Source organism: Pyrus communis, chromosome 1 (assembly GCF_963583255.1).
Source record: "Pyrus communis chromosome 1, drPyrComm1.1, whole genome shotgun sequence".
NCBI lineage: Eukaryota > Viridiplantae > Streptophyta > Magnoliopsida > Rosales > Rosaceae > Pyrus > Pyrus communis.
The window spans coordinates 27,903,676-27,922,693 of NC_084803.1; positions in this window are offsets into that span (position 1 = coordinate 27,903,676).

Sequence of the window (19,018 nt, forward strand, 5' to 3'; positions counted from 1 at the left end):
AGACTCATTAAGTTTTGTGAAAATCTTTTGAAAAACCATACAACCCTTAAGACGTGTCGTCCATCCTAAAAAGTTACACGTATTAATCACAAGAAGCCAGCGCCAATTTCAGGGACAGCCCTCCACCAAAATTGCATCAAATTACTTTTCTAAATATCCTAATGGTCGCGAATCACTAAGACAAATAGATAGTTTAAAGCACAGTGATTAATAATTCAAAACTTGCATGCATAAATTCATAAGAAAATTGAAAAGAGACTACATATTCTTGCTAAGGATCATGGACTCACCCTAGCAAAAGGGATTAGTTACGCATATTCATAAATAAAATCAACATAATTGTATTAAATTAGAAAAATGATGAAAACACCTGAAGTGTAAGTCTTGAAATCTCTAAAACTTTAGCCAAACTATTCTTTCAAAAGTTGCATACGCCCAAAAAAAACCCCCCTCCTAGGTTTTGCCAAAAGGCTTATTTATACAATTCTCATTAAAATCCTCCTAGTCAAAGGTCTTAGAATCTAACTAGGAAACCTAAAAACTTGAAATAAAATAGGAAACATAATCCTAAATTAACTTGGTAAATTCGCCTAGAAATCTGCACAGCCACGTTTTGGACCCAAATCAACTCCAAAACTGGCCCAAAGTAGCTGGATTTAAAGCTTGAACTATTCTAAACACTTCTCCAGAAGGCCACGAACCCATATGAGATCATCTTGGGCTCCACAAATGCAAGTCAAACCCAGAAACGTCACTTTCCAGCAACGCGCACTGCTTCTTTATTTAATCGCCAGAAAATAACCGCTCTGTAGAAAAACTTCTAAAGATAAATCATCAGGGGGCTTCACGAATATCTACCATCATGATTACCTAAAAGGTGATAAATTCCTTTTTTGAATTTTATTAATGCACATGATCCTAAACCTCACACAATAAGGCTATGCTATCATATGAGAGCTTTGAGGTGAAAAGAAAAGATCATATTCATATATATGAGATAACTAGTGATGCCTCATGTTTGAGAACTAGTTGCATCCATAACTCAGAAATATGATACGATTGACAAGTATGTAATTTTTCATTTGTACACTCATATGGTTGGTCAATGTTCAATGAACTCAATCTCGTAAATGAGCACCTTTATGTCTATTCCATATCACTATATGCTTAGTCCAAGACTTACTATTGAATACGACAAAAGCCAGCCTTTGCGGATGTTCGATAGTTCATCTGGTCACCTCAGGATTGGAACTTCTTTTCAATCTCGCCCCCAAAACTTAAGGTATTCTTTGGGCTTATCCTAATCAAGAACAAACCTCCCTAATATGCTATTAAGTTATGTATTCGATTGCCAAATGTTCTCACTTGTCATTGTTGTCGATGACTCGACATTGGGTTATCACAAATAGCCAATTACGTGTTGTCACATGAATTGCTTTTATGGCATACTACAACATGCCTATCCTTGCATATATGTTTGCAGCCGATATATGTGATTTCGGTACTTTTGCTATATCATAGAAAGCATCTGGAGCAATACTCTAAAGATATAAAATACAAGGATCGAGATGAGACATAATGGGGTCGTCCACAGTAATTCGCCTCATTATTTAGGAACATTGACATTCCTATCTCCCTATAATGGCAGAAAGACTGTCTCATTGAAGTAACAATTTATAAATTGGCGGTAAAGAGATTGCTTAGCAATGGCTCAAGAGAGTTTGAAGGAGAATCATAATCGACATAGATTTAAATCCTTTGGCGATGACCCATATTGGTATATTGTGGTGCTCAGTATGATGCACAAGGTGCACAAACCAAAACACATAAGTACAAAACATCAAGTTTGTACCAAGTAATCAATTGTAATGCCAAAAATAGGATTGGGTCGTAATGAGCCTCAGGCAAACTAACATAGCTTCATGCAAGATTGCATAGCCTTACGCAAAAACTAGAAGCTTCGTGCGGATCACCAAGGTTTGTGATAAGCTCATATTTATATATATTTTATATCAAATTCACTTGTCTTTTCTTAGTTAGTTCCTTATATTTTTGAGTTATTTACTTTGTGTTTGTGTTTTGTAGGATTTGTCAAGCAAAGAAAAGAAAAATAACATAAGTGGAATTTTAAGTAACAAATTCGTCAAAACTGCCTGTGCAGGTCAGCTGACTTTGGAAGCACGTTGCGGACAGCTCAGAATGAATTAGAGAATGAGCCTTATATGGTTGGAAAGCTACAGATGTCTATTTTCAGGAGCATTTTACAGATTGTTAATATCATTTTTCTAGAAGAAGTTATGGCCGTTTTAACACTGAAAGGTTCCCAAGAGGCTGAGCAGTTTGTAACTGACAAGAAAGCATTGAAAGCAATAAATCCAATAAAACTAGCAGCCAAAACTGATGCAATCAAGAACAAGCCAGCTGACACCTATTCAAATATCAGAGTAAATGGAATTAAAGATGAGGATTAAGAGGGAGTAATTGGCATAAAGGCTACCCAAGGAGTTACAATTGTTTTACCATTTCCTCTCACTTATTGTCATCACTAAATGGCTATTAGTGGGTGAGTTAAGGAGAAGAAAATGATGCAGCAAGAATTGGTTTAAAAGTAGTGTTGGGGAAGGAAAGAGGAGGCCTCAGTCGATTTCCTCCGGCTCTATTTTCTCAAACTCATGTCTATCTTTTGTTTTAACTTAAGGATTGTGTAACTAAATTTTTAGTAGTTAAGGGCTGTTTTGAAGCCCCAAATATGATTGCAAGTTTGTTATGACATTTCATTTGAATTACTTTTATGAACGGATGAAAATTGATTCACTACTTGTCTCATTGATGAATTCTTTATGTGTTTTCTACGGATGCATACTTAGTAAGCATATCTAGGATTCTAATGCTATGAATATGTGTGTGCCTGCTCTTGTCCAATGAGGACCTACATATGTTCTAGAGTAGTACTTGTTAATTGCAATTAACATGTGAACCAATTTCTAGGATAAGTAAGACAACGCCAGTACTTACGATGCCTTGTGATGACTCAAACTCTTTTCATCCTTAATGATTTCTACTTGTTAAATCTATGAACACGCCATTCTAGATTGCATGTTAGGGACTAAGTTAAGTTGAAAACGTCATTCTCTTAACATACCACGTAAGAAAGAGTAATAGGTTGAGTTCTAACATTGAGCCAACTTGAGCATCTTCATCCAAAAATAAAAGGAATTTGAATGAAACTTAACATGTTTGTATGATTATTTGGTGGTGGATAGCAATTCCCCTAACTCGTTTTTCTTAATTTGTGAACTACTTAAAATATGTTTCTGTTCTGTTTTTGTTTGATTTAATTCAAATAGCAAATCAACTCCAAAAATGCCAAACATTTGTGTGAGTGTAGCTCTGTGTATCTAGTGTCTACATATAAAATTTCGTAGACTTTAGATAAGTATAAGTCAGTCTATTAATTATTTTTCAGTGGCTGGTCAGTAGGGACAACAGCCCAGTTTTTGTGACATTTTAAGTAGTTAGATAAAACAATCTTCTGCGGGAAAGACCTTTATTTTCATATGCTACAATTGACAAACCTTATTGTTAATAAGGAAAATTAATAGGACATTTGTGTGCTACTTTGTGATGTGCTTTTAATCTTATCAAATTTTTGGCGCCGTGTTGTCGGGGATTGTTATTTCTAATTACTTATTTTTCTATTGTTTTCTTTTCTTGTCTAATTAGTGTTTTTGTTTTTATTTCAGGTACTCTCTTTGTAGTATATGCATACTCAAAGGTCCAAAAGCATTGACTTAGCTTCCTACAAAGACCGGAAACGTGTTAAAAGTGAATGGGCATATACTCAACCCATATTATGAGTCTTTTGCAGAGTATGATGTGGAGGAACATTTGGTTATGTCCACCCTTGGAGTTGATTGCAGAATTGAAGTTTGGGGGTCATCATTTGCTTTAACTACAAATTGGGGAAGTTTTTAGTCCAAATGCTTTATTTTGTTTCTTACTATTTTATTTTATTTTAATTTTATGCATTATTGTGTTTTCTGACATTGGGGACAATGTCCAGTTTAAGTTTGGGGGTAAGGATTGAAAAAATGACCAAATTGAAAATTTTCGTCCCTTTGACTAAGAACTGGTTTAATTTGTTTCCTTGTTGCTTTTTGTTTTCTTAATTAGTTTTGTTTACTGTAAAAAAAAAAAAAAAAAAAAAAAAAACCCAAAAATATTGTCTTGTTTTATTTATTGTTTTGAATTAGATTTTTGTTAGTTTCCCGACCCAATGATATAACTGGATTGAATTTGAACCACGGTGATCAAAAACTTAGTAAGCATGTATTGTATGAAATTCCTTATTCTCTTGTTAGCCTTGTACATGTTTAATTAACTTTGAAAAACCAAAAGCACATAGCCTTGTTGATGTGAAACTAAAGCATGATTTAAAGCTTCGTATGTGAATATAGTGACCATATACAATCTATGTGAGTTTTTGAGCCTATTGAAAGTGTGTGCATTTTTCATACACTCGTATTCTTTCATGTGTGATGAACTTATGTGACTTACATCTCTAGAACTTGCATAACGATCTTTCGAAATGTTTGTCATTGATTGCATGAACTTGAAAAGGATAAAGGCATTAGGTTTATCACCATGGCCCAAATAAGCATGTTTCCTAAAGAAAAATGATATCATTAGATTGCTAATTTGAGCCGTATATGTTAAGCCTTTTATTTCTTATCACCAGATATGTCTGCCCTTATACCTTAAACATTTTTCCTTACCCTTTCCAAGCTAGCTAGTGAGCAATGTGAGATTGTCTTATGAGAAATGTTTGTGAAGTACTTTGAAGGAGTTTGGCAAAAGAATAAGTGTGGGGGTATTTCATGTTTGTATTTAGTTATGTGCGAAAATTGGTTTCAAAAATAAATAAAAAAAAAAAAGAAGAAGAAGAAAAAAAAAAAATTGTATACAAAGCAAATAAAAAGTTTAGGGGTGTGGTTGGAGGTATTAGTAGAGTGGTTGGAGAGGTTGAGCTCTTATAAATCTAAACAAGAGAATTGCTTGCAATGTAGCTTGGAAATTGTGTTTACCTATCCTTTCATTTCTATAACCCTCTCCCTAAACCTCATTATATCCAATAAAAGTCCTCTTGATTTAAGTTTTGCAATTATGATTGTGGAGATGTGATCTTTATGCAAACTTATGGTAGATCTTTCACATTTGATTCTTTGAGCGAAACATGTTAAACTAAACATATGTGTGATTGAGTGTAGGTCCCGTGAGAAGGTCACTAGTTTTCTTATGGTGTTTTAAAACAAAACTTGAAATTGCATTAGCATGACTATTACACATACTACACTTCAAGGATGATTAAAAGGTCGCTGTTAACATTTGAATAAGGAAGATGAGCTTGGATTAGCTTGTTTAATGCTAAGGTTCTTGAATTTTTGTTTTCTTGAATGAAATTATATGAGGGTCACATAGGGGGAAGCTAGTGTTTTTCATGTTGCTACTTTTTCATGTTTTCTTTGTTTTGCTCGAGGATTAGCAAAAGCTAAGTGTGGAGGTATTTGATAAGCTCATATTTATATATATTTTATATCAAATTCATCTGTCTTTTCTTAGTTAGTCCCTTATATTTTTGAGTTATTTACTTTGTGTTTGTGTTTTATAGGATTTGTCAAGCAAAGCAAAGAAAAATAACACAAGTGGAATTTTAAGTAACAAATTCGTCAAAACTGTCTGTGCAGGTCAGCTGACTTTGAAAGCAAGTTGCGGACAGCTCAAGATGAATTAGAGAATGAGCCTTATATGGTTTGAAAGATACAGATGTCTATTTTCAGGAGCATTTCGCAGATTGTTAATATCATTTTTATAGAAGAAGTTATGGCCATTTTAACACTAAAAGGTTCCCAAGAGACTGAGCAGTTTGTAATTGACAAGAAAGCATTGAAAGCAATAAATCCAATAAAAGTAGCAGCCAAACTGATGCAATAAAAAACAAGCCAGCTGACACCTATTCAAATATCAGAGGAAATGGAATTAAAGATGAGGATTAAGAGGGAGTAATTGGCATAAAGGCTACCGAAGGAGTTACAATTGTTTTACCATTTCCTCTCACTTATTGTCATCACTAAATGGCTATTAGTGGGTGAGTTAAGGAGAAGAAAATGATGCAGCAAGAATTGGTTTAAAAGTAGTGTTGGGGAAGGAAAGAGGAGACCTCAGTCAATTTCTTTCAGTTCTATTTTCTCAAACTCATGTCTATCTTTTGTTTCAACTTAAGGATTGTGTAACTAAATTTTTAGTAGTTAAGGGCTGTTTTGAAGCCCCAAATATGATTGCAAGTTTGTTATGACATTTCGTTTGAATTACTTTTATGAACGGATGAAAATTGATTCACTACTTGTCTCATTGATGAATTCTTTATGTGTTTTCTACAGATGCATACTTAGTAAGCATATCTAGGATTCTAATGCTATGAATATGTGTGTGTCTGCTCTTGTCAAATGAGGACCTACATATGTTATAGAGTAGTACTTGTTAATTGCGATTAACATGTGAACCAATTTCTAGGATAAGTAAGACAACGCCAGTACTTACGATGCCTTGTGATTACTCAAACTCTTTTCATCCTTAATGATTTCTATTTGTTAAATCTATGAACACGCCATTCTAGATTGCATGTTAGGGACTAAGTTAAGTTGAAAACGTCATTCTCTTAACATACCACATAAGAAAGAGTAATAGGTTGAGTTCTAACATTGAGCCAACTTGAGCATCTTCATCCAAAAATAAAAGGAATTTGAATGAAACTTAACATGTTTGTATGATTATTTGGTGGTGGATAGCAATTCCCCTAACTCGTTTTTCTTAATTTGTGAACTACTTAAAATCTGTTTCTGTTCTGTTTTTGTTTGATTTAATTTAAATAGCAAATCAACTCCAAAAATCCCAAAAATTTGTGTGAGTGTAGCTCTGTGTATCTAGTGTCTACATATAAAATTTCGTAGACTTTAGATAAGTATAAGTCAGTCTATTAATTATTTTTCAGCGGCTGGTCAGTAGGGACAACAACCCAGTTTTTGTGACATTTTAAGTAGTTAGATAAAACAATCTTCTGCGGGAAAGACCCTTATTTTCATATGCTACAATTGACAAATCTTATTGTTAATAAGGAAAATTAATAAGACATTTGTGTGCTACTTTGTGGTATGCTTTTAATCTTATCAGTTTGGAGGTGGTGCAAAGATACTCCTCTACTTTTTCTACAGTGGAATTGTTTTCTCGAATATTCTTAATACTCAATAACGTTATTTTGGAACAAGTGAGTATAAGGCTTCCCTGATGGTAAAATTAGTAACACTAGACAATCAGAAATGGGCAATACCATGCCCGACAATTAGGTTTGATGGCCTTAAGTGGTTGTTAGAAGAGTGATTAGGTTTGAAATTAGCATGTGAAGACAACTAACTTCCCCACAAAACATACCTAACTATGAATTAATTGAATTTGGATCACATGTATTTATTTGCCCAAATGAATTAAGACTCGAGAAAATAAACACCAAGATTAAATCTAAAAAAATGTAGAGATTACATATAAGTATAGCAAAGTTTGGTCGATAGCAGTATTTCATGCCCAAATCCATTCTTTCGAAATGGTATTCCTCAACAATATTGGTCCGGACACAACAGGTGCGTAATCAACGAAATCAAAGATTCTACAAGGTTGAGGTTTAGGATTGTAGTCTTGAATTCTTAAAGTTTTGGGCTTTCATACCTAAGAATCACACTTGAGATTGTCACAACTTGGTGAGCCCTGATTACTGTTCACGTGGTCCGATTTCCTATTCTTTTCGTGGTCCTTATGCCAATTACCCCGGATTCAGGCTTCATTAAAGCATTATCGATTGCTTTAGGCAAATGGAGTCACTTCAAATTAGTGAGACAAGGAAAGTCAAGAAGGTATGCTTCTGGCCATTGTCTCGGTAAAATCATCTTTACATAATACAAGGAGTAATTGGATTCTACAAAAAAAAAAATGCTATTAGGTATCAAAATACAAGTCATAAAGGGATGATTTATCCCAAATTGGAATTCCGACATGATATGTGTAAAAGAATCATCCATAAGTATCAAAGTAAAACTTCAGTCTAGTACATGGTTTGTTTAACTGATTAATCATGTGAAGCTTTTGGTTTCAACAGCAGTGGTGCGTTTTATGAAACTTCAAGTTTTATGGCACTTTTTCTATTCAGGATTAATGCATGAACTGGAGAAAACACAATATATATGCAACAAGTATAGTGAATGTGGGTAGCTTCGAGACCCTTGTGTGGAAAAAGTAAGTTATAACCCAAGAATTTTGGGACTGACGTCGATTATGGGCCATCTAGGAAAAATGGTAGGTTAACAGAACCCAGGCTCAATAATTTAGGCTAATGAAAAAGTGAGGAATCAAACCATCAATATTCGGGCTTAGATTCTTAGGCAAGCTGAGTGACAACAAGCTCAAGAAAGAATTCAGTAGAAGGGATCAAGACCTATCTGGGCTTTAGATCCGTGAATGGGGGTTGGTCCTTGCAACCTAAAAGGTTGCAACTTGTCTGAGATCATTCCCAGCGAACCTGAGTTATGAGTTTATAAGAATAAAAAACGATGCTGCTTTAGGTTGTGATCCAGATGTCAGTACAAACATTTACATACATCAGCAACAGTCTCAAGCCAGGGAAAAAAAGTCGAGGTCCGTCAAGGACACTATAGTTTCCACAACGGAGTAAAACACAATGTCAGAGTGTGGAGACGCATATGCTTATGCAGAGTCGGAGAAAGGGGAAGGTAACTTGTGACTAAGAAACACCTTGAACGTTATATGGGGTGACGTAGAACAAGCGTCAAGTGGTCGATGAAATCGTTGTAGGTGGTTTTCATGATTGGTGTTTAAAGAAACCTAAAGGGGTTGATTGAGATCTCTCAAAATCGTTGCAATTCAACTGGAATCTCATTATCCAATCATTGGAGGCAACTAATTCTATTCTTGGACGATTTCAGATCGTCGAAATAAGTGGATCTCGCAGGGAATTTGCATAGAGGTTATAGAGGGACAGAGACTGAGAGATAGAGGTTGGAGAAACAACATAAAAATTGATGTCATTTTTATCACTGCTGGGTTTGGAGAATGGGTAGGCTTAGTCAGCGCAACGCGGTTTAATGGCTTCAAGCCATGGCTCACACGCATCTAGGGTTTGAAAAACTCTTTCTTTTTGTTCCCTTATTCACACATATTCAAATCACCACAATTATAACATAACAGTAATAATTGCGAGTAATAATTTAAGTCGAGAAAAAGAGTAATTAGGGTTCACGCATCATGGTGAATATTTCATGCAATCAAGGCCAATAAAATATCGAAATTGAAGCTATGTTTTAGAAGGTACTTGATTGGTTATGAAGATTGTGAACAAGTTTGTAGAAGAATCGCTTTAAGTTTGGATTTTCATCTTCAATACATTTCATCATGTTCAACATAGACATTGAAAAAACAAGCAATTAAATTAATAGCAAGTAGATCAATTCAATAAAATAAAAAGTTAAGCATAAGAAGAATAATTGAAATGTAATACTTTCCTACTTGAAGATGGCCAAACTCTCTTTAGCACAGCATCAAGAGCGTGCTGATAACGTGCTATGTCATAAATTTAAAGAGAGAAAAAATAGGAAAATCGATAGAGAGAAGAGAGAGAGTGAAAAGAGTTTGAGGAATTCTATGATAATATTTCTTAAGAAAAACTAATGAAGAGGGTCAATACTTTGAATTTTAATCAAAAATTATGTAATAACTTTATTTAATAGTTAGGATAAAACCCAATATCAAACCAACCCAATAAGACTGGCCCAAACAAAACAATTTATCATGCTCCCGATTTTACCCCTAACACCAGTCTTGGCCTCTAAAGTTAGGTTTGACGAATTTGATATTACTGCCATTGCTAAGCACTACGCCCATGGAGGTCGTCTCCATACTCGGTTGGCCTTGAAATTCCTTGTGACAGTGGCCATATCGCAGCTGACGGTGAACGCGAGGGATTCTGTGTCAGCTCCAAAGGTTGGGGTGGGGTGGAATTTTAGAACGTCTTTGAGCTTTAGGAACTAGACCGTCTTATGCACGCGCCTGGCTAGGACCTTCTCGAGCCATTTTGTGACATTGACGTCAACATGGACGTTGACTGTTTGGTCGTCGTCGAACAGGTGTGTTGAGTGTTTCGAGAGTGTAAGCTAAGGAGGAAGTGGAGAGCTCTAGAATGATAGGGTGGTTGGAGCTGTAAAGAATGAAGGTTGGGACGAAAAGATGAGCCAAATAGATGGTGCACTGATGCGGAAGAAGTTATGCCAAACAGCGACAAAGCGCAAGTGGAGGAGGAGCTAAGTAGGGGTGAGGGTGCGGTGGAAAAGATAGTAGATATTACATAGGAACACATGTGATGAAACATGATACACCATATAATATATATACATCAAGAAAGACCATATACTCCCTCTCCCTATTACAGAGCTGAACAAGTCGAGGTCAACGGGGCTGTCTAATTTGAGTAGTCTGAGGGTGGTGCGTAATCACAAGAGAGGGTTTGTGTTTTAATTTGGAGGGAGGGAGGTTGATTTTGTAGAACTGGATTTGTCAAAGTGGGTGATTAGCTTGGATAATCATATCGGTGAGGAATATGACAAGAAAATGCTTGAGAAATCGCTGGTTTCTATTTGACTGATTAGTTTAATTAATTTTGGATTATTGTGTTGAAAATTGTAATGTTGTGCAAATTGAAAGTTAGGGTTTATAAAATAAGTCTGGTGGTGGTATATGCTTTCCTGATTTACTCAACATGTTGTATGTTTCTACTTTATTCTAGGAAAAAAAAAAAAAAGGCACATTGTTCGTATTTGGTATATTTGATATACCATATGACGTGATAGTTTTTTGTTAGGTTCCTTTTTAATGATTTATAGAAAGAATTCAACCATCAATCGTCACATAATGTGACTTATAAAAGATGGTTTAAAAATTTGGTATAGGATCCTATTTTTGGAATGGAACATAATAAACATTATTTTCAAACGACAAAAAATTAACCAACACTAGTTCTGAAACTGAACCAAAATAACTCACATTATTTCCAGATGGGAACAAAATAAATACTATTTTTTAAACTACAGCAAAATAACTCACACTATTTCTGAAACATAACAAAAAATAACTCACATTATTTATGAAATCACAACAAAATAACCTACATTATTTCTAAAACGGAATCACAAAATAACCTACCATTATTTCTAAAACTGAATCATAATAACCAACACTATTTCTAGAATGAAGCAAAGTAAACACTATTTCTAAAACTACAATAAAATAACCAATATTATTTCTAAAACTGAACCAAAATAACCCAAATTATTTTTAGAACTATAACAAAATTACACACTAATAAATAAATGACACACCCCGACCAAGATCAGGACGTGCTGGCCGTCACACGGAGGTGACGTAACCATGTGCACGTGCGGAAGCTAATAAAATAGTGATATAAAAAGTACGAATAATTAAAAACTAGCATACAAAATACTAAAAACAAGTGCTAGCGTAAGTGAGACACTAAGTTCAGAGCATTAAGTCTACAGCAGTCCAAAGAAAAATGATTCGACAATAGTACACCCGAAGGTGACCCTACGCTGGTGAGCGTCTGTTAGAAATGCCGGGAGAGCCCTCTGGGAAACCACCGAACCTGCTAAGCAACTAGAACCTGGAGGGGCGCAAAACAAAAGCGTGAGTGGGCAAAAACAAAGCTTTTCGAAAACCATTCAGTAAAATACATTCTAACCCCTCGCCGTAAAACCTGTATACTTCCTAGAAAATAAACATATATACGTATGTATATAGATATGCCAAACATGCTCAAGAATATGCCATGTCGGAACCTCATAATGAAATGCAAGTGCTCAGGTATAAATCATATCAATAACAAATAATCTGGCAGCGGGAGTCACCTAACGTGACCTGTACGGCTGCATATAGAGCTCAAATCTCAAACTCAATAACTGAACCTGCCCACGAGTCGGAACCACCTAAAGTGGTCTATACGACAGGCCTGGGTGTAATACATATATACGCTCTAGTGCTACGATCACGTGAAGGCTGTGCGAATAATCGCGGGTCACCTACGAGTCGGAACCACCTAATGTGGTCTGTACGACAGGATTGTGCACCTAACTTGGATCCAAGCTGAGCGTGTGGTGCGGGAGGTGAACATCACGTGAAGGACTGTGCCCTACTCTGGGCGGGAGCACTAACACCGGTGGTGCAGGTTATGAGCTCTCTAGGTATCTCAAACCACCACTGAAATATAAACATGAATAACACTTACCTGTGCGTCCACAGCACCCAATATGCATATGTATATGTGTGCAACTAATAATGCACGTGAGGATGCGTAAACAATAATAATATGGTGCATGGCATAAAACAATTAACTCTTTCAAATAATTTCTGGGAAAATAAATGTATATAGGTATATACGGAAAACTAAAAGCCCACTCACTAGTATGTGGAAGGGTCGTAGCCCCCCTGCCTCGAGTGACCATGCTCGTCCTCGGGATACGTATCACCTATATGCGAAACAACTATAAAAACGTTAATTTTAAAGCACATAACCTACCTTTCGTAACAACTTCTCATACATTGCTCAAATTGGACAAATGAATATACCAACGTGCTCTACACAACCTCAGGAACACACCCAAATTTTTAGAAAAAATTTTCACTGCCGCCCGCGCCCCCACACGCCGGCCATGCGCAGGCACGTGCCTGGCACGCTGACGGCGTCAACTGACGCCGTAAAGAATATTCCGTCAGTTTTGACAGATTCCGTTAACGGCGTCAGGAATATTCCGTCAAATTTGACGGAATATTCCGTCTCCTTCCCCGGCGAACCTCCGGCGCCGTCACCGGCGTCGGAAAACTGGAAAAATTTCTAACTTTGATATCTCGTTCATTTCTCACCCAAATTCCATGATTTTTGCACCAAAATGAAGCTTAGGCCTAGGAGAACATAAATATACCACTTTTAAGGGATGAAAATCACGAGATCTCACCTGTCACCACACTCCAATTCCGGCCAACTTCGAACACGGCGATTCCGACGTCCAATTCTTTCAAACGAATTACTCCGAGACTCCTTGGGACCTCACCAAGCTACCTACAAGCTTCATTTTCCCTAAAACGTGAGGGTTTACGTTTGCATGAATAGTACCTCAAAACTGACTTCGTGAAATCGACGTGAAAATGGTGGTTTTCTTACCTGAAAATGGTACGACTGGACTCCCACGAGCCTCACGAGCTCGAATGTGGCCTTGGTTCCCTCGATCTGTGGAGATTTAGTATGCTTGTGTGTGTGTCCGTACGTTTTAGAAGGAAGAGGAAGGAAAAGGGGCTCTCGGGACAGTCACAAGAAGGAGAGGAAAGGGACAGAGGGTTAGGGAGAGTGACAGTGTGAGTGTGTGGCCCAACACATGCCAACACCACACCAACAACCAATAAACGTAAAAGAAACGAACTAGGGGCAAAATTGTCATTTCACACGTACGTTTCCGATATTTTCAGGACGGGCAGTTACAATAAAAATCCGATCCATCAATTAATCAAAAAACCCAAATCAAACCCCAACAAAAACAATAAATTCACAAGTTTCATCCATAATGAAAAGAAAACATGAAGAAATGATGGGAAAAGGGGATATATTCTAAAAATAAATAATAGGTGTCATTATGGAAAATGATGTCAACAAAGGTGTCAGATGCTAAGCTCGCCTTTTTTTTTGATCTTTCATTCCCTCTCTTCCTATTTAAATGGTTACAGTTAAACAACATTAACATCTTTTATTAATTTTTTATAGAAAAGAAAAACAAAATAGAGAGTTTGAGAGGAGGAGAGGAAAAGGGTGGAAAAAAAGGGAAATAATCCTAGTCCAATGCTGGGAGTAGGCCTGACAATTCCTGACATGACCCGATAACCTAACACGACATGACACGAAATTAACAGGTGTTCAAATCAACGTGATAACAAATCGGGTAACCCAATAAATACCTGTTAAGATAACGGGTTGATTCGGGTATACACGTGGGTAACACGATACACGATAAGAAAAATATTAATTTTATAATTTTATAACTCTAAAAAAATATTATAATTATTATATATATTAATTTAACAATTTTATACCCTAAAAACTATAATAATTATATATATAATTAAATCTTAAAAATTGGTGACCATTGAATCGGCGTAAATATAAATACCATTCAATTTCTTAAGTGTTATACGTACAAAATAAATAAATTTAAATCTACTTAATATATATATATATATACCATTGAACTTGATGGGATACGTGACACACCCCGTCCCGAAGGAGGGCATGCTGGCCGACACGTGAGAGTGACGTAATCATTTGCACAGTTCGGAAGCTTTAAAATATACAACTTCTAAAATGAAACACCCGAAGGTGAGTCCTTATTTGGTCCATTCTGTCAGAACACCGTTGAACTTCCTCGTAGTCACCACACCTTTGCATTTCCTTAAACCTGGAGGGGCGCAAAACAAAATTGAGTGGGTCAGCAAAACGAACGTATTCAAAACCTTCTTTTCTCTTTTGCATATACTAACCCCTCGCTGTAAAACAAGTATAGTTTCCCAGAAAATAACATATATACGTATGTATAGATATGCCAGTCATGCTCAAAGATATATCATTCATGCTCATAAATATGCCATTCATGCTCGAGAATATGCCACAACGGAAACTCATAATCAAATGTAAGTGCTCGAGCGTAATTCACATCAATAACATATAATCTGGCAGCCGGGAGTCACCTAACGTGACCTGTACAGCTGCAGATAGAGCTCCAATCTCAACTCAATATCTGAATCTGCACACAAGTCGGAACCACCTAACGTGGTCTGTACGACAGGCTGGGTGTAATATATATATGCTCTAGTGCTACGATCACGTGAAGCTGTGCGATAAATCGCGGGTCACCTACAAGTCGGAACCACCTAATGTGGTCTGTACGACAGGCTTGCACCTAACTTGGATCCAAGGCGAGCATGCGGTGCTGGTGAACATACACGTGAAGGCTGTGCCCTGGCCTCGGGCGGGAGCACTAACACCGGGGGTGCAGATTATGAGCTCTCTAATCCTCTCAAACTACTACTGCATAACAACATGAATACCACTTACCTGGCACTTACCTGTGCGTCCACAGCACCAATACACATATATAAATGTATGCCACTACTAATGCATGTGATGATAGTATTTCAATCGTAACTTACCTGGGCCTCCTCAGCACCATGCAACAGTATGCATAATTATGGTAATGCACATATTAAAATATGATGCATATATGACAGGATAATTAATTCGTATTTCTTTTAAAATACGTTTCTGGGAAATACGTCAAGCATACGTATATATATATATATATATATATATATATATATATATATATATATATATATATACTGAAAAATAACTGCCCACTCACTGATCACATCGACGTCTCGTAGGTCCCTGAACCTCCCCTAGCTTGGTTACATTCTTCCTCTGTATAATTTTCACCTATACAAAAAGTAACCAAATTGACGTTATTTAACGCACATACACCAAACATTCGTCCATAACTTTCTCATACGTTGCTCAATTTGGGTGTATGAATATACCACGGTGATCTACACGACGTCACGAACGCGTGACAATTTTCAGAACTCAATTTGGAGCTCTCACGCGCCCCCACGCGCACTGTTCACGCGCTGCCCACGCGCGCGTCTTCTTCCTCGCGTCGCCGGACTGGTTTCGCCGGCGGTGGGTGTTTTGCCGGAATTTCTGGGTAAACTTTAAAGTGTCATAACTTCTTCATTTCTTAACCATTTTCGACGTACTATATATCAAATTGAAGGTATTGACGAGACGAACACATCCATACCTGCCTCGACCCCTAACTCGCCGTGGATTCGCCGGAAAACCCCTCGAAAGCTCCGGCCAACTTTGACCACGATGATCCCGACGTCCAAACTTCTCCAACGAAGTACTCCGAGGCTCCTTGGGACCTCACTAACACATCTACAAGCTTCAAAAGTCCAAAAACTAACTAGATTAATCTTGCATGAACAGTACTCGAATCGGCCAAAGTCGAAACGACGTGAAAACGAATGATTTCTTACCTGAAAATGGTATGGTTGCACTCGTACGAGCTTCACGAGTTCGATGGTGTCCTTAGTTCCTTCGATCCATCAAGGTTTGGGTGATTTGGGTGTCGTCCGTACGTTTTCAGAAGGAAGAAGAAGAAAAGGGAGCTCGGGAGAGAAAGAGAGAGAAGTGACAGAAAAGAGACAGAGAGAGAGGAAAAGAGGGAGGGAATCCCGGGAGAGAAAGAGAGTGTATGAGTGTGTGTGGTCCTACAACACCACACAACACAAAACTACACGTAAAGTAACGAACTAGGGGTAAAATTGTAATTTCAAATGTACGTTTCGATATTTCCGGGACGGGATGTCACAACCTACCCTCCTTAATAGAATTTCGTCCCGAAATTCAAAACAACCACATATAACCCCTAGTGATCGAAGAACAATCTAGGATACAAATCCCTCATTCGATCTTCTGTCTCCCATGTAGCTTCCTCGACTGAACGATTCCTCCACAAAACTTTCACCAATTACACTGTCTTAATTCTCAATACATTCTTTTTCCAATCCAAAATCGTCCTTGGTTCCTCAACCAGTCTAATCCGGATTAATTCTCAATAGTTGCACCGGAAATCCATGTGACGAATCTGCCACCTAGTGACAACGCATCGAAATATAATACATTATGCACCTTAGCAAATTCTGAAGACATCACCACTTGTATGCAACTTCATCGATTCCTTTAGTGGTCAAAAACGGTCTGATGTGTTTAAGACTTATTTTGTCTCCTTTCCAAATCTCACTATTTCTTTTCGTGATGAAATTTCTAAAAATGTTAAATCATGAAACACATCATGCTCTTACAATAACTCTGGAAGTAATTCAAGCAACTTCACCTACTCTTCGATGATCACATAAAGTCCGAGGTACTTAGGACTTAATTTGCTTTCCTTTCCAAGCCGTATCATACTTTTCTAAAGTGAAAACTTCAAAATTATAAGATCATCTACGTTAAACACTCGATTAGTGACATGTTCAACTATTAATCTCTTTTGCCATTCCTGGCTACTCTCAGGTTAAACTTAATCACTTGAATACTTTGAGAAGACTCACCCATAGTTTCAGGGCCTACCAAAACTCTTTCGTGATCGAATCTTCTCTATCCAGAAGTATTTCTTCCACAAATCAACAAAAATCGACACATTTCACGGTCCTTATGGCGTTACTTTGGAAACTGTGCAACCAACATACTTAAGAAACTCAGCAGTTCCGTAACCCAAATCTCTTCTCCATAAAACTTATAAGTACTGTAGTACTGTGGTTGTTACTCAACACTGGAGTAAATGTACTAACTTGGTACATTGATCAACTATCACCTCAAGTTCAATCATAACCATCCTATTCTCGAACTCAGCAATCTTTCTTTTTCCCTTCTTTCTTTGCCTTGGTTAATTCTTAATTTTCTTCGTTAACCATTTGAGTCTTGAGTACGACCTTACTAAAAAGACTTAACTTGAAAATTAGCAATTACAACTTCTTCTCAAACTTCCATTCTCAACTTTACTTCAATTGATTTCCAATCCACAAGAAGACAATCTTGGCAAGCGTGCCAGACATTAATTCTTACCACAGTCTTTTCACCAAGTGCATCAGCTAGAACAATTTTACGATCACCCTGGTCGTACAATCATGTTCATTAAACAATTCAATCCACCTTCCCTGCCTTATATCAAAATCCTTCCAAGTAATGGATATTGGAGACTTTTTGGATTCGTAAAAATCTTGCATTCTTACCAAATATAATGTCTTCATAACTTCACAGCAAGGATGATAATCATGACTTCCAAATCACCAGTAGGGTAATTCATTTCATGAGGTTCCTTTTGTCGTGAAACGTATGTAATCACCCTAACATTTGCATCAACATGCATCCAATACCATTCAAGAAATATCACTAAAATTTTATGATTACCACTATCTTCTGGGAGTACTAAAATACGTGCATGAGTGAGGAATACTTCAATTGTTGAAACCTTTACTCATAATTATCATCCCACTCAAACTTAACCTCTTTTCTCGTCAATGGCAAGGCAATGACTGAAAAAATCTTTCACGAACCGTCCATGATAGCTTGTTAAGCTAGGATAACTCTGAATCCCAATCACGATTCGTGGTTGTTCTAAATTCTCAATTTCTGCTACCTTTTAAGAATTCACTTGAATACCTGAAGCAGATATAACATATCTTAGAATGCCACTTGATTCATTTAACTTTAGCATTTGCTAAACTTAGCATACAACCAACGTTCTAACAATCTTTACTTCACCGACTTAATATGTTTACATGCTCTGCTCTGGCTCAGAATGTACCAGAATATCGTCCATGAAAATGATAACAATTTATCAAGGCATTCCTGGAATACTTCATCCATCAACTTATGGAACAGCATGAGTATCCGCATAGCATCACCAAAATTTATAAAGACTATAACAAGTCCAGAAAACAATCTTAGGATCAACGTCGCTCAAAATCTTCAATTGGTAATGGACAGACCTCAAGTCGATCTTTGAAATTACACAAATACCTCTGAGCTGATTCATTAAACATCAGTACACCATCATGGATAACGGTTCTCAATCGTTACCCGATTCCATGGTCTATAAGCAAAACACAACCTTTACGTCCATTTTCTTTCTCACCAATACACTGGGGTTCCCCCAACGTAATGTACTAGGTTGAATAAAAACTTTTATCAACCAATTTCCAATTCTCTTAGTTCAAAAGGCAA